This window comes from Mus musculus, chromosome 10 (genome assembly GCF_000001635.26).
Source record: "Mus musculus strain C57BL/6J chromosome 10, GRCm38.p6 C57BL/6J".
NCBI lineage: Eukaryota > Metazoa > Chordata > Mammalia > Rodentia > Muridae > Mus > Mus musculus.
In genome coordinates, this window is record NC_000076.6 from 45,836,709 (window position 1) to 45,853,319 (window position 16,611).

The 16,611-nt window shown below is 41.2% G+C and overlaps 1 long non-coding RNA gene across 1 annotated transcript in view; it reads left to right on the forward strand.

Moving 5' to 3' along the window:
- D030045P18Rik (RIKEN cDNA D030045P18 gene) overlaps positions 1-15,310 on the forward strand; it is a 44,315-nt gene extending 29,005 nt beyond the window's left edge. The window contains exon 3 of the long non-coding RNA NR_040624.1: positions 13,919-15,310. This is a non-coding gene — a long non-coding RNA (RIKEN cDNA D030045P18 gene). The remainder of the gene's footprint in view (positions 1-13,918) is intronic.
- The last annotated feature ends 1,301 nt before the right edge of the window (positions 15,311-16,611 follow it).

Sequence of the window (16,611 nt, forward strand, 5' to 3'; positions counted from 1 at the left end):
GAAACAGTGAGAATTATAGGCCAATTTCCCTTGTGGACACACATGGAAACTTTCTCAATAAATATTTACAAACAAAATAAAAGACTATGTCAAAAATATCATCTACCACAATCAAGTGGGGTCATTCCAGAGATGCAGGGATGATTATAAATAAAGCATAAATTGATAAATGTAATCTACCATATAAGCCTTTTCAAATTGAAAAGCTTCTGTATGACAAAGGACATTCTCATCCAGACATAATGACTGGCTATAGAGTAGGAAAAGGCATTACCAATTATAGATATGATAAATGGCTAGTATTCAAAAATATTTAAATAACTTAAAAATTAGATATCAAGAAAAAATGACTAAATTTAAAAATGGGACAGGGAACTAAATAGATCGTTTTCAAGAGATGAAACACAGATGGCTGAGAAACACTTAAAAGGAGTGTTTACATCCTTAGTCCTGAGGGAAATGGACATAGGGGAAACCAAATGCTACTGCTCTGATAAAGGAACACAGAAATAAAATGACTCTTTCAGGCACAACAGGACTAATGCATGGGATCTGCACAGGTTCCAGCCAGCCAGGGTTCTAGTGCTGAGAGGGCGCAGTAGACATACACTGCCATCACTCACCAAGAAGCTAGCGCCAATTAACAACTGCTCACAAAAAAACAAGAGAGTCTCATGGCTATACAAACCACAGGTAAGGAAGGCACCAGGCCCAGCAGTAGCTGACCAACACGAAATGAACTATACGTTATTTTTAGAGATACTGGTTTCTTATACTGATTTGTTCAGGCATTTTAAAAATACCTTACTGGGTCTTTTGTTTGTATATTATTTGTTTGTGTATTTGAATTTTCATAGGTGTGTGCGTGCGTGTGTGTGTGTGTGTGTGTGTGTGTGTGCCTTTCTGTATGTATGTGAGCTTCTCAAGCTCTTTCTTAGTTTCTCTCTCTCTTGTTTGCTTTTTTCATTCTGTTTTATCTTTTTGTTATTTGTCTTTTTTTCTTTGCCTGTTTGTTTTCTTAGAACAAGAAAGAAGGAGTGGAGTTGGAAGGGTGGGGAGGCAGGAAGGACCTGGGAGGAGGTGAGGGAGAGTAGAATATGAAAATTACTTTATTTTCAATAAAATTAATTGAAAGAGAGGGAGAGAGGGAGAGAAGGAGAGAGGGAGAGAGAGAGAGGGCAGGGCATGAGAGGGAGAGGGAGAGGGAGAGGGAGAGAGAAGGGGCGCGGCATGAGGGAGATCACGCCTGGTACTGGAGACCTAGTCAATCACCCAGAGGTAGTGACACCTTGAGTCTTAGAGAAGCCACTCCTGCCATTTATGACACTAGCACAGTTCCTGGATGAATTCTAAGCATCTCTCCTCATCTCCACAGGTAAGTGTGCTCGCACCTCTCATCAAACAAACGTTGCTTTCAATAGTCAGAGACCATTCCAGAAAACCCAAACTGGGTAAAGTACAGTGAACAAGTGACCAAAGGCTCGGCAGCCCTAACTGATACATCTAAAGCGCAATTCCTTCACGTAAGGCTCATGGAACATCATGAAAGACGGGCATGGGGTGGAAAGATTGGTAGAGCCAGAGCACCAAGGGAGCTGCTGTGAGATTGTCTTCTAAGAACTACAGAGGCTACAGCCATGAAAACTCAGCAATACGACTGCCTCCCAAGACCTAAACAAGGCTAGGAGATGGCTCCGCAGGTAAGAACACTTGCTACTTTTATACGCCATCCTTGTTTAATTCCCAGTACCACATTGAGACTTGCTATTGTCAATAACTCCAGGTCCAGGGATCTGATACCATCTCCTAACTTCCAGGGCCTTAGGCAAGGTATTTATATGATGCACAAATATACATGTGATCAAAATACTCATACACATTAAGTAAGGAAACACACACACACACACACACACACACACACACACACACACAAGACCTGAAAAGGCACAACACCAATAGACATACTAATACAAGAAGAGGGAAATCTCACAGGGTCCCACCAACAAGAAACTACAGACAACTAAGAAACACTGAGAACAGGAGAAATGGTCCTTCCCAGGAGTGAGCACCCATAGTTAGCTATTCCATCAGAGTAGTTAGCCCTCAATTGCATACAAGTAACACTAGATGGATTTATATATGTGTATTCTGGGTACTCTATGTCTGTGTGTGCTTCCTGTTCTCTACGCTTGCATGCTGAGGAACACAAGAGAGATACTAGACTAAAATAAATATTTAAGAGGTTTTTCCCTAAGCCACAGCAGCAGCGGTCGCCATCTTGGTCCGAGACCCGCCGAACTTAGGAAATTAGTCTGAACAGGTGAGAGGGTGCGCCAGAGAACCTGACAGCCTCTGGAACAGGCAGAAGCACAGAGGGGCTGAGGCAGCACCCTGTGTGGGCCGGGGACAGCCGGCCACCTTCCGGACCGGAGGACAGGTGCCCGCCCGGCTGGGGAGGCGACCTAAGCCACAGCAGCAGCGGTCGCCATCTTGGTCCGGGACCCGCCGAACTTAGGAAATTAGTCTGAACAGGTGAGAGGGTGCGCCAGAGAACCTGACAGCTTCTGGAACAGGCAGAAGCACAGAGGCGCTGAGGCAGCACCCTGTGTGGGCCGGGGACAGCCGGCCACCTTCCGGACCGGAGGACAGGTGCCCACCCGGCTGGGGAGGCGGCCTAAGCCACAGCAGCAGCGGTCGCCATCTTGGTCCCGGGACTCCAAGGAACTTAGGAATTTAGTCTGCTTAGGTGAGAGTCTGTACCACCTGGGAACTGCCAAAGCAACACACTGTCTGAGAAAGGTCGTGTTTTGGGCCTTCTTCTTCGGCCAGGAGGAGGTCCAAATACAAGATATCTGCGCACCTTCCCTGTAAGAGAGCTTGCCAGCAGAGAGTGCTCTGAGCACTGAAACTCAGAGGAGAGAATCTGTCTCCCAGGTCTGCTGATAGACGGTAACAGAATCACCAGAAGAACAATCTCTAAACAGAGTCAACTATAACTACTAACTCCAGAGATTACCAGATGGCGAAAGGTAAACGGAGGAATCTTACTAACAGGAACCAAGACCACTCACCATCACCAGAACCCAGCACACCCACTTCGCCCAGTCCAGGGAACCCCAACACACCTGAGAACCTAGACCTAGATTTAAAAGCATATCTCATGATGATGGTAGAGGACATCAAGAAGGACTTTAATAAATCACTTAAAGAAATACAGGAGAACACTGCTAAAGAGTTACAAGTCCTTAAAGAAAAACAGGAAAACACAATCAAACAGGTAGAAGTCCTTACAGAAAAAGAGGAAAAAACATACAAACAGGCGATGGAAATGAACAAAACCATACTAGACCTAAAAAGGGAAGTAGACACAATAAAGAAAACTCAAAGCGAGGCAACACTAGAGATAGAAACCCTAGGAAAGAAATCTGGAACCATAGATTTGAGCATCAGCAACAGAATACAAGAGATGGAAGAGAGAATCTCAGGTGCAGAAGATTCCATAGAGAACATCGGCACAACAATCAAAGAAAATGGAAAATGCAAAAAGATCCTAACTCAAAATATCCAGGAAATCCAGGACACAATAAGAAGACCAAACGTACGGATAATAGGAGTGGATGAGAATGAAGATTTTCAACTCAAAGGTCCAGCAAACATCTTCAACAAAATTATTGAAGAAAACTTCCCAAATCTAAAGAATGAGATGCATATGAACATACAAGAAGCCTACAGAACTCCAAATAGACTGGACCAGAAAAGAAATTCCTCCCGACACATAATAATCAGAACATCAAATGCACTAAATAAAGATAGAATACTAAAAGCAGTAAGGGAAAAAGGTCAAGTAACATATAAAGGCAAGCCTATCAGAATTACACCAGATTTTTCACCAGAGACTATGAAAGCCAGAAGAGCCTGGACAGATGTTATACAGACACTAAGAGAACACAAACTGCAGCCCAGGCTACTATACCCAGCCAAACTCTCAATTATCATAGAGGGAGAAACCAAAGTATTCCACGACAAAACCAAATTCACGCATTATCTCTCCACGAATCCAGCCCTTCAAAGGATAATAACAGAAAAAAACCAATACAAGAACGGGAACAACGCCCTAGAAAAAACAAGAAGGTAATCCCTCAACAAACCTAAAAGAAGACAGCCACAAGAACAGAATGCCACCTTTAACAACTAAAATAACAGGAAGCAACAATTACTTTTCCTTAATATCTCTTAACATCAATGGTCTCAACTCGCCAATAAAAAGACATAGACTAACAAACTGGCTACACAAACAAGACCCAACATTTTGCTGCTTACAGGAAACTCATCTCAGAGAAAAAGATAGACACTACCTCAGAATGAAAGGCTGGAAAACAATTTTCCAAGCAAATGGTATGAAGAAACAAGCAGGAGTAGCCATCCTAATATCTGATAAGATTGACTTCCAACCCAAAGTCATCAAAAAAGACAAGGAGGGACACTTCATTCTCATCAAAGGTAAAATCCTCCAAGAGGAACTCTCAATTCTGAATATCTATGCTCCAAATACAAGAGCAGCCACATTCACTAAAGAAACTTTAGTAAAGCTCAAAGCACACATTGCGCCTCACACAATAATAGTGGGAGACTTCAACACACCACTTTCACCAATGGACAGATCATGGAAACAGAAACTAAACAGGGACACACTGAAACTAACAGAAGTGATGAAACAAATGGATCTGACAGATATCTACAGAACATTTTATCCTAAAACAAAAGGATATACCTTCTTCTCAGCACCTCATGGTACCTTCTCCAAAATTGACCACATAATAGGTCACAAATCAGGCCTCAACAGATTCAAAAATATTGAAATTGTCCCATGTATCCTATCAGATCACCATGCACTAAGGCTGATCTTCAATAACAAAATAAATAACAGAAAGCCAACATTCACATGGAAACTGAACAACACTCTTCTCAATGATACCTTGGTCAAGGAAGGAATAAAGAAAGAAATTAAAGACTTTTTAGAGTTTAATGAAAATGAAGCCACAACGTACCCAAACCTTTGGGACACAATGAAAGCATTTCTAAGAGGGAAACTCATAGCTATGAGTGCCTTCAAGAAAAAACGGGAGAGAGCACATACTAGCAGCTTGACAACACATCTAAAAGCTCTAGAAAAAAAGGAAGCAAATTCACCCAAGAGGAGTAGACGGCAGGAAATAATCAAACTCAGGGGTGAAATCAACCAAGTGGAAACAAGAAGAACTATTCAAAGAATTAACCAAACGAGGAGTTGGTTCTTTGAGAAAATCAACAAGATAGATAAACCCTTAGCTAGACTCACTAAAGGGCACAGGGACAAAATCCTAATTAACAAAATCAGAAATGAAAAGGGAGACATAACAACAGATCCTGAAGAAATCCAAAACACAATCAGATCCTTCTACAAAAGGCTATACTCAACAAAACTGGAAAACCTGGACGAAATGGACAAATTTCTGGACAGATACCAGGTACCAAAGTTGAATCAGGATCAAGTTGACCTTCTAAACAGTCCCATATCCCCTAAAGAAATAGAAGCAGTTATTAATAGTCTCCCAGCCAAAAAAAGCCCAGGACCAGACGGGTTTAGTGCAGAGTTCTATCAGACCTTCAAAGAAGATCTAACTCCAGTTCTGCACAAACTTTTTCACAAGATAGAAGTAGAAGGTATTCTACCCAACTCATTTTATGAAGCCACTATTACTCTGATACCTAAACCACAGAAAGATCCAACAAAGATAGAGAACTTCAGACCAATTTCTCTTATGAACATCGATGCAAAAATTCTTAATAAAATTCTCGCTAACCGAATCCAAGAACACATTAAAGCAATCATCCATCCTGACCAAGTAGGTTTTATTCCAGGGATGCAGGGATGGTTTAATATACGAAAATCCATCAATGTAATCCATTATATAAACAAACTCAAAGACAAAAACCACATGATCATCTCGTTAGATGCAGAAAAAGCATTTGACAAGATCCAACACCCATTCATGATAAAAGTTCTGGAAAGATCAGGAATTCAAGGCCAATACCTAAACATGATAAAAGCAATCTACAGCAAACCAGTAGCCAACATCAAAGTAAATGGAGAGAAGCTGGAAGCAATCCCACTAAAATCAGGGACTAGACAAGGCTGCCCACTTTCTCCCTACCTTTTCAACATAGTACTTGAAGTATTAGCCAGAGCAATTCGACAACAAAAGGAGATCAAGGGGATACAAATTGGAAAAGAGGAAGTCAAAATATCACTTTTTGCAGATGATATGATAGTATATATAAGTGACCCTAAAAATTCCAACAGAGAACTCCTAAACCTGATAAACAGCTTCGGTGAAGTAGCTGGATATAAAATTAACTCAAACAAGTCAATGGCCTTTCTCTACACAAAGAATAAACAGGCTGAGAAAGAAATTAGGGAAACAACACCCTTCTCAATAGCCACAAATAATATAAAATATCTCGGCGTGACTCTAACGAAGGAAGTGAAAGATCTGTATGATAAAAACTTCAAGTCCCTGAAGAAAGAAATTAAAGAAGATCTCAGAAGATGGAAAGATCTCCCATGCTCATGGATTGGCAGGACCAACATTGTAAAAATGGCTATCTTGCCAAAAGCAATCTACAGATTCAATGCAATCCCCATTAAAATTCCAACTCAATTCTTCAACGAATTAGAAGGAGCAATTTGCAAATTCATCTGGAATAACAAAAAACCGAGGATAGCAAAAACTCTTCTCAAGGATAAAAGAACCTCTGGTGGAATCACCATGCCTGACCTAAAGCTTTACTACAGAGCAATTGTGATAAAAACTGCATGGTACTGGTATAGAGACAGACAAGTGGACCAATGGAATAGAATTGAAGACCCAGAAATGAACCCACACACCTATGGTCACTTGATCTTCGACAAGGGAGCCAAAACCATCCAGTGGAAGAAAGACAGCATTTTCAACAATTGGTGCTGGCACAACTGGTTGTTATCATGTAGAAGAATGCGAATCGATCCATACTTATCTCCTTGTACTAAGGTCAAATCTAAGTGGATCAAGGAACTTCACATAAAACCAGAGACACTGAAACTTATAGAGGAGAAAGTGGGGAAAAGCCTTGAAGATATGGGCACAGGGGAAAAATTCCTGAACAGAACAGCAATGGCTTGTGCTGTAAGATCGAGAATTGACAAATGGGACCTAATGAAACTCCAAAGTTTCTGCAAGGCAAAAGACACTGTCTATAAGACAAAAAGACCACCAACAGACTGGGAAAGGATCTTTACCTATCCTAAATCAGATAGGGGACTAATATCCAACATATATAAAGAACTCAATAAGGTGGACCTCAGAAAATCAAATAACCCCCTTAAAAAATGGGGCTCAGAACTGAACAAAGAATTCTCACCTGAGGAATACCGAATGGCAGAGAAGCACCTGAAAAAATGTTCAACATCCTTAATCATCAGGGAAATGCAAATCAAAACAACCCTGAGATTCCACCTCACACCAGTGAGAATGGCTAAGATCAAAAATTCAGGTGACAGCAGATGCTGGCGAGGATGTGGAGAAAGAGGAACACTCCTCCATTGTTGGTGGGATTGCAGGCTTGTACAACCACTCTGGAAATCAGTCTGGCGGTTCCTCAGAAAATTGGACATAGTACTACCGGAGGATCCAGCAATACCTCTCCTGGGCATATATCCAGAAGAAGCCCCAACTGGTAAGAAGGACACATGCTCCACTATGTTCATAGCAGCCTTATTTATAATAGCCAGAAACTGGAAAGAACCCAGATGCCCCTCAACAGAGGAATGGATACAGAAAATGTGGTACATCTACACAATGGAGTACTACTCAGCTATTAAAAAGAATGAATTTATGAAATTCCTAGCCAAATGGATGGACCTGGAGAGCATCATCCTGAGTGAGGTAACACAATCACAAAGGAACTCACACAATATGTACTCACTGATAAGTGGATACTAGCCCAAAACCTAGGATACCCACGATATAAGATACAATTTCCTAAACACTTGAAACTCAAGAAAAATGAAGACTGAAGTGTGGACACTATGCCCCTCCTTAGAAGTGGGAACAAAACACCCATGGAAGGAGTTACAGAAACAAAGTATGGAGCTGAGATGAAAGGATGGACCATGTAGAGACTGCCATATCCAGGGATCCACCCCATAATCAGCTTCCAAATGCTGACACCATTGCATACACTAGCAAGATTTTACTGAAAGGACCCAGATGTAGCTGTCTCTTGTGAGACTATGCCGGGGCCTAGCAAACACAGAAGTGGATGCTCACAGTCAGCTAATGGATGGATCACAGGGCTCCCAATGGAGGAGCTAGAGAAAGTACCCAAGGAGCTAAAGGGATCTTCAACCCTATAGGTGGAACAACATTATGAACTAACCAGTACCCCTGAGCTCTTGACTCTAGCTGCATATGTATCAAAAGATGGCCTAGTCGGCCATCACTGGAAAGAGAGGCCCATTGGACACGCAGACTTTGTGTGCCCCGGTACAGGGGAACGCCAGGGCCAAAGGGGGGGAGTGGGTGGGTAGGGGAGTGGGGGTGGGTGGGTAAGGGGGACTTTTGGTATAGCATTGGAAATGTAAATGAGCTAAATACCTAATAAAAAAAAATGGAAAAAAAAAAAAAAAGAGGTTTTTCTATGCAAATTTCGTGGTCCTCAATATACATTTCAATATTTTCATGTAGTATTCTTTGAAAATGGCAAGTTCAGTTGTATTCCTAGATAACAGCTACATGGTGACTGGAGCATGTTGCCAATGCCCTTTGACAGAGTCCCTGACATGCAGTTACTTGAGGAAGCGGCAGGGGACAGTCTCCATCCAAGCCATCTTGAAGATGTTCCCTTCAAATTTGGTGGTCTTAGGCAGCATTGTAAATAGTATCTATTATCATCAAATATTATCTATAAGGGATGTTAATGTAAGCTTAACCTCAGATATGTTGCAACACGTAGAGGGATTATATGATAAATGTGTTGTGAAAAGAAAGAAGGCAAATCTGAGAGTAAGGATCACAGGTTATCCAACGATCAGCATGAAAAACTGAGAAGCTCAAAGAATGAGCTATGTTACTGGTCTGTTTTAACTGAGACAGTGAGTCAACAGGGAGAAGGAGACTGAGAAACCTAGTGAATATCTATCTATCTATCTATCTATCTATCTATCTATCTATCTATCTATCTATCTATCTATCATCTATCTATCTATTTATCATCTATCTATCTATCTATCTATCTATCTATCTATCTATCTATCATCTATCTATTTATCATCTATCTATCATCTATCTATTTATCATCTATCTATCTATCTATCTATCTATCTATCTATCTATCTATCTATCTATCTATCTACCTCTATATCTATCTCTAGATTGATAGATTATATGTGTGTGTATAGACATATATCAGTGATAAGTGCAGAAAAAGGGGCCATGATTCTGATAGGATGTAAGGGGGCAGGTCCATGACAGGAGCTGGAAAGGAGACACGGCTAGGCCATATTATATAATTATGTAATTAAAATTATGTAACTATATTTTAATTTAAAAATATAAAAGGGGAAGAATCGCATCAACAAACCCACTGATGTACTCAGCTGAGAGTAGTGGACCACTGGACACTGGTTCTTATGCATAGAGAACCTGGCCTGTTAAATACCAGTTGGTCAGGTGTGGATGCTCACAGTGTGTAAGCAGGATTTCTGCTGGCAGCTTTTGTTTTTCTTTCTTTCTTTTTCTTTTTTTTTTTTTTTTTTTTTTTTTTTTGATTTTTCGAGACAGGGTTTCTCTGTATAGCTCTGGCTGTCCTGGAACTCACTCTGTAGACCAGGCTGGCCTCGAACTCAGAAATCCACCTGCCTCTGCCTCCCGAGTGCTGGGATTAAAGGCGTGCGCCACCACTGCCCGGCTAGCTTTTGTTTTTCTAAGCTCGTATTTATGATTTGTGACAGTATGGACATGCCATTATGGAGGTCAAAAGCCAACTTTTGGGAGTGACTTTCTCATTTTTACCCCACTGAGGGAGGGTCTCTCCCTCTGCTGTTCCTTCTGCTGCGTCCCAAGCTCGAGGCTGGCTGGCCTAGCTTCTCTGGACACTTCTGTTTCTAGCTGCCCTCCTGCCGGAGGAGTGTGAGGATTGGAGATGCAGCTCTGTCACCGAATGCTTGCATCTAAGAGCATACTGCCTGAAGGTTTGTACTTATGGGTTGATTTGTATGGGCCAAATAGTCTTTCATTTGTTCCTGCAATCTATTTAAAAATAAAATTGATGGGAGGAAGACAGACATATATGACGTCAGAGATACTGTTCTCTGTGCCAAGTAGCTTTTGTGTGGATTGGGGAAAATAAGGGAGTATGGTACATGGTTTTTGTCCCTTCCTCCAGATGTCTCTTCATGTCCCTGTGGCTATTACTGCTGAGGCAGAAACAAGTCCACTATTTGGTGGCCTTTAATACAGGCCCAAGGCTCTCTAACAGCTGGCTCCTGTTACATTGCCTTTTTATCTTTGCTGTGAGTAAATTTAAAACATAGAAACAAAATGAACTGTCTTTATTTGTGAAGAAGAAAATTGTTTTACAAGTTTATCTGTTAACAGAATTCTATTTTCCGAATGGTGCTCTGATAGGCACACAGATTCCCCAGGAATGATGGGCCAGGTTCCACCTTCTGCTTTCCTGTCTCAGAGCTGCCTCTGCTGCTCCTACCATAGATCACCAGGGAAAGTTACTAAATTAGGAGATGAACCCAAGCGAAGGAATGCACAGTGTTCAGAGTAGTGGTTGCTGTGGGATGAGGGTGAAGATGAGCAGGGTAGAGTTTGGGGAGCTCTGTGCGTTGGTCAAGATTCCCATGGCAAGAAGCAGGGATCCAACTCAAATTGTTTTAAGTCTTCTTTCCCCAAAAAGGGAGAAAAAGAAGAATCTGTTGAGTTGTGTAACAAGGAAGGACAGGTATACAATCATTTTGGGCCCCACCACACTAGGCATCTCAGACCAGTGCCTGACACCAGGCCTATCTCAACTCTCAGATGTGTTTCTCTGTATCTCGACTTCTGTTTCTCTTGTGATAGATGACTTCATCTAGCTAACCATAGAAGGGTGAGTGCCACATACAACCAGTTGACATTTCTCTAATAACTCAGGACCATATACAAGAAAATAAAGCATGTCTTCTCGTTGTTTGGGAGACTACACAATTCGAAGTATCCCTTGTTCAAAAGGAAGAAGAACACTGTCCCTAAAGGTATTAAAATGTAATTTTTATTCTATTTTATGGGTTCTTTCTCTATTTCTTGTCATGTTTATTAAAGATATTTATTTTTTGGGTGTTTGAGCGTTGGTCTGAATGTATATATGTGTACCACATGCAGGCCTGCTCCCAGAGGAGGACAGAAGGGGATACTGGATGCCCCTGCACTGGAGTTAGGGACAGTTGTGAACCATCGTGTGCATGTTGGGAACTGAATCCTGCTGAGAGCAGCGAATTCTGTTAACCACTGAGCCATCTCTCACGTCCATTTCATGCTTTTCAGAATTTTCTTATTTAATACCAAAGTAGAAGGAAATTAAACGATGATGACCACAAATCATCAATTATGAAGAATGCTCATATTTGTAAGAGTATTTAATTCAGGTGTAAAATAATCAAAATCCAACAATTTATATTTTGTAAGCATATGTGTTCAACCACTGTGTTGAAAACAGGTTCTGGCTTGAATGTTGTGCTGGTTAGTTTTTGGCACGAACTGGAGTCACCTTGAAGGAGGGAGCCTTAACTGAGGAGTTGTATCCATCATATGCAGTTTTCTTGATTGTTGGATGATGTAAAAGGGGCCAGCCCACTGTGGGTGCTATAGTCCCTAAGCTTCTAGGACTGGGCTATGTCAGAAAAGTAACTGAGCAAGCAAGCAAGCATGGAAGCAAGCAAGCAAGCAAGCAAGCAAGCAAGCAAGCAAGCAAGCAAGCAAGCAAGCAAGCACGCCAGGAGAAGCAAGCCAGTAAGCAATATTCCTCCACGGCCTCAACTTCAGTTTCTGCTTTCAGTTTCTGCCCTGGTTTCTTTCCAAGATAGATTGTAGGTTGCAAGCTAAAATAAACCTCTCTAAGTTCCTTTTGGTCATGGTTTTATCCTAGCAACAGAAACCTAACTAGGACAAATGGGAAGCATGACCTCCTGGGGCTCTGTGTCTCCAGATTTAAGACTTTTACTCATACTTATTCTGAGTCTCCTGCAATTGCCACAAAGACTATAACTACTGGGATGCTGCAAGTGAGCACTGCATAGAAGATGAAATGTGCTCATGTGCATGTCTTGCCTTTCCACTGGACATTGTTTAAAAAAAAGTCCAAAGGTAAAATTAATGAAAATTCCAAAAGAGCACTGGAAGATCAATGAACCAAATGAAGACCTTTGTAAATACAGGGATGGTGTAACCAATGGCTTATACACATGGTGCTTAGTTAGTGATTACTTTTATAGAGATGGTCCCATATTGGGCCATTCATTTGTCCTTGAACTTATTATATGACTTATTACTTACATTGTAATAGGACAGGCCTAGGTTCTATGTTCACTGCTGAATTTGGGCTAGCTAGGAGGAGTGTTCCTCAAAAGAACCAGCAACAGGCAAGCATTTACACTTAAGGTAAAGAACTTGATATGTCTTCTATATTTCTTGCTAGTTTTTAAATCTTTTAACATGCCACAGGATTTCAGGCCTCCACACCCCTATCTCCAACCTCCAACCTCTTGCTCAGACATTCTGGCTCTTGCAGGGTCACAGACCTCTTTTCCTCTGTTTTGAAGTACAATTCCTCTTCGGGAAACTTCTAATTCATCAGCATGTAGTACAAATTTACTCCTTCAGACAGTGTCTTATTTTATTTTTGTTTTATTGTTTTATTGCTATGAAGAGACACCATGACCAGTGCAAGTCTTATAAAAGACAGCATTTAATTGGGGCTGGCTTACAGGTTCAGAGAATCAAGGCAGGAAGCATGGCAGCATCTAGGTAGGCATGGTGCTGGATGGGCTAAGAGGCCTATATCTTGATCCAAAGGCAGCCAGGAGAAGACTGCAGCTAGAAGGAGGGTCTCAAAGCCCACCCTTATAGTAACATACTTCCTCCAAGAAGACCACACCTCCTAATAGTGACATTCCCTGGGCCAAGTATACTCAAACCACCACAGACAGCATGATTAACCATGTACAGTTCATTTGTTTTTGGGTTCAGTGGTTTCTGCTCCTACTCTGGTTTCATCTAATTTGCCCATTAGACTCTAGATGCCTGAGAGGAGAGCTGTCCTGACCAACCTCACTGCTCCGTGGAAAGCAAATCTTGTTATATAACAGGTCCTGGGTGAGGCTATTGACTAAATAAATGAAAGCTGCTGTGAGAAAAATGGTGTTTTCAAAATGCCTTATGTAGCATTAATTCCACACCCAACAGAAGGCTTTCATAAAGAAATCCCTCATTCAGGGTGTCACCAGATTCTATTTTCTCAAGGACCATGCTGTCTCCTGAGTAAAATGAAGCATCTTTTGGTTAAAATTGTGAAAGAAACCAGTTAAGTGCAGAACTCAGCAGAGTAATAATTCTAATTCAGAGGAGTTGCTGGGAGTCTATGTCCTAAAATGAAGCATATTGCCTGGGGTGCATGTTTGGACTCTAGGCAAGGTCAAGTGCTGTCTATGGACTTGGAGGAGACGGTTGCACCTTGCCGCTGGGCAGATCAGTTCTGGCAGAGTGGAATCCAAGGGCTACAAGTGTCAGGAATATGGGATTGGCCATTTATCAGCTTTGCCTTAAAACATTCTCTTATAATTTTTGTTTTTCAGTGCTGTCTGGGACTGAGGGAAAATGACAACAAACAATTCGACCTTGCACTTACTTCAAGATCCTCTACCCAGCACTGCCTTAAGAGCTCCATTTCGGCACTCAGATTAAAGTGCTGCAGCTCAAAACACAGCCTTGCCAACTTGGCTCCAGGGAAGGAGCAGCCATTGGAACAATGCAGGCAATTTAATCGTGTTGCAGAGAGGAGTAAGCCCAAGTCTGGAGGCTTTACTGGAACGGAATGCAATTCCCTCGTCCCAGTAGGAAGAATGAAAGTGGGGCTGAGGTGGACAAAAGACAACATCCAAAATGACATAAAAATTAACCACCCAACTCAATGAATTACCCACGAGATAATGGGATAAATGTTTGTGAGTCAGACCAAAGAGCAAAAACAGAACAGAAAGAAAGAATTCTCAACTGTAGGCTGAAACCTTTCTACTTCGTTCTGTGAGGCAAAATCTCAGTCTCTCTCTTTCCACTTAAGTTCAGGTTTTAAAACTCGGTTGTTCTCTATGGAATTGAAGCCTGTGTAGACCATTGTGTGTAGCTGTATTTCAAATACTGTTCTCTCTGTTATCACTCAAACTCCTAGTTATTCAGTTTGACCTGAAGTTAAAGAACAGAATTGTTTCATGCTTTAAAATTACTTCCCACTATTTTATAGAGATAAAAACAAGTTATGAAAAAAAAACCCTTAGGTATAAGCCAAGTTAGAGTTCATAATTAAGATTACCAGAATAAAAACCATAGTCATATGTCTGTTCCCCTATTTCTCATCCTAAATATGTTTTTTTTGGTGGGGGGCAGTTTAGTTAAACATAAAATGTTTATTGTCCATTGCTGTAGTAAAAATTACTTGGGGGTTAACCCCATTCTTGATCATATTGTTCCTAAGTAAATGACACAACCCTTTATATTTATAATAATCTTTAAAGCACTAGAGCTGGGAAGATGTCAACTCTCCATGGTATTTTGTCTAATTCACTAAATCTGAGATATCACTTGCTATGTTCCCCTTGGTCCTCTCCAACTCGGACTGGCCAGCCCTCGTGGCCGTGTTCTCACTAGCCACCTATCCAATGTCATCTTCTCCCCTCTCCTCTCTCTTCTTCTCCTCATGGTCTCTGCCTCAGACTCCAATTCTGGGAACCAAAGCTCTGCCTACCTCTCTTCTGCCCAGCCATAGGTTGTAGGCTTCTTTTTTTAGCCAATGGTTTTAAATTAAGGAGCAAGGTTGCATAGCATCACTTGGTATATATGCAGATGTGCTTGTCAAGGACAGCAACATCTTGAGAAGCCAGTATTTAGCATTAGAATATAAGCATCATCAGACTCACCCTCTACAGTCCATTGTACCTATGATAATACAATAAACAATGATTAAGCAGCCTGTATTTGATTGGTTATGATGTGGTACCATGGGAGTGATGGCTCAATGGTTAAGAGAACTTGCTACTTTTCCAGTGGACCCGAGTTCATGTTTCTTCACCTGTGTCAGGCTGATTATAACTACCTGAAATGCCCAGGGGAAATGATGTCCTCTTCTGGCATCTGCACACACGAGACACACAACACATGGGACACACATGCACGTAACTAAAAAATCTGTTATAAAGAAAAACTAATGAAAAAAGAAAAAGAAAAAGTAATGGCCGATACAAACTTTGAATTTTAATATTCAGTTAGGATATTTGAAAACTTTGCCTCTACTATTTCTTGGTGATTCAATTAAGTCTTGAAAGAAGATGAATGTCATGTTAGCTCATGACTTCTGACTCAGAGCATCTTATGACTAACAGCTGTCAAGGAGAGAAGGTCCACTAAATGAGGCTAAGGAATGAATGTGATAAAAAATTGAGGCATCCCAGAAAAAGCAGGCTGTAAAGTGATAATAATGAATATGATATTTTTTTACATAGCAACAATAATCTATCACCTCCTACGCCCTTCACAGATGAAGAACCTAATTGGCCTTGGAGAGACTATCTACTCAATGTAGTGTCAGAATAGCAGGTGGTTGAAAGTGTGTTAAACAGCATACTAATTAGATTGGTGTCCATGCATTTTCAAATATTAAAAACTTATTAAATGAATATTATTTTTTTTGAAAAAAAAATGTGTGACTTTATTTGCAAAGGGAAGACATCTCAAATTCGGATATAATTGGAAATTCTTGTTGATTTATTTAAATTTCAAGTTAAGTAAAACTCACCTTTGCCCTTATTGCATAACCAGGCAGAGAGGAAAAAGTTGGGGCAAACACTGAGTGCTCAAAGCCTTCTTGTATTCATGTGCATGTGGAGGACACACGATCAAGCAAATGTCACAATACCACTCTGTTCCTAAACGTCTCATTTGCATGGGCACAAACAATGCAGCAAAGACCCTCGACTTCCAAAAGCCACTCAGAGTTTAGCATGGCTTGATAGCTCGGATTTCTGCAGTTAAAGTCATCCTGGGCCTTGATTCTGTTTTGAGTTGATTAGATCATGCTTAAGAAGGAGGTACAAGTTGCATAATTCCGCCTGATTCCCAATGTCTTAGGCTGATTCTCCCGTCCCGACAGTGATAGAGAGAGTGGGCTATGTTCACAAAGTTTACCAAAATGCCTGGCAAGGTTGTCAAGGCAGCTTCTTAGAGTCTGTGTTGTGCTTTGTTCTGCTCCGAGAGGGAGGTTTGTGCATGGCAGTTG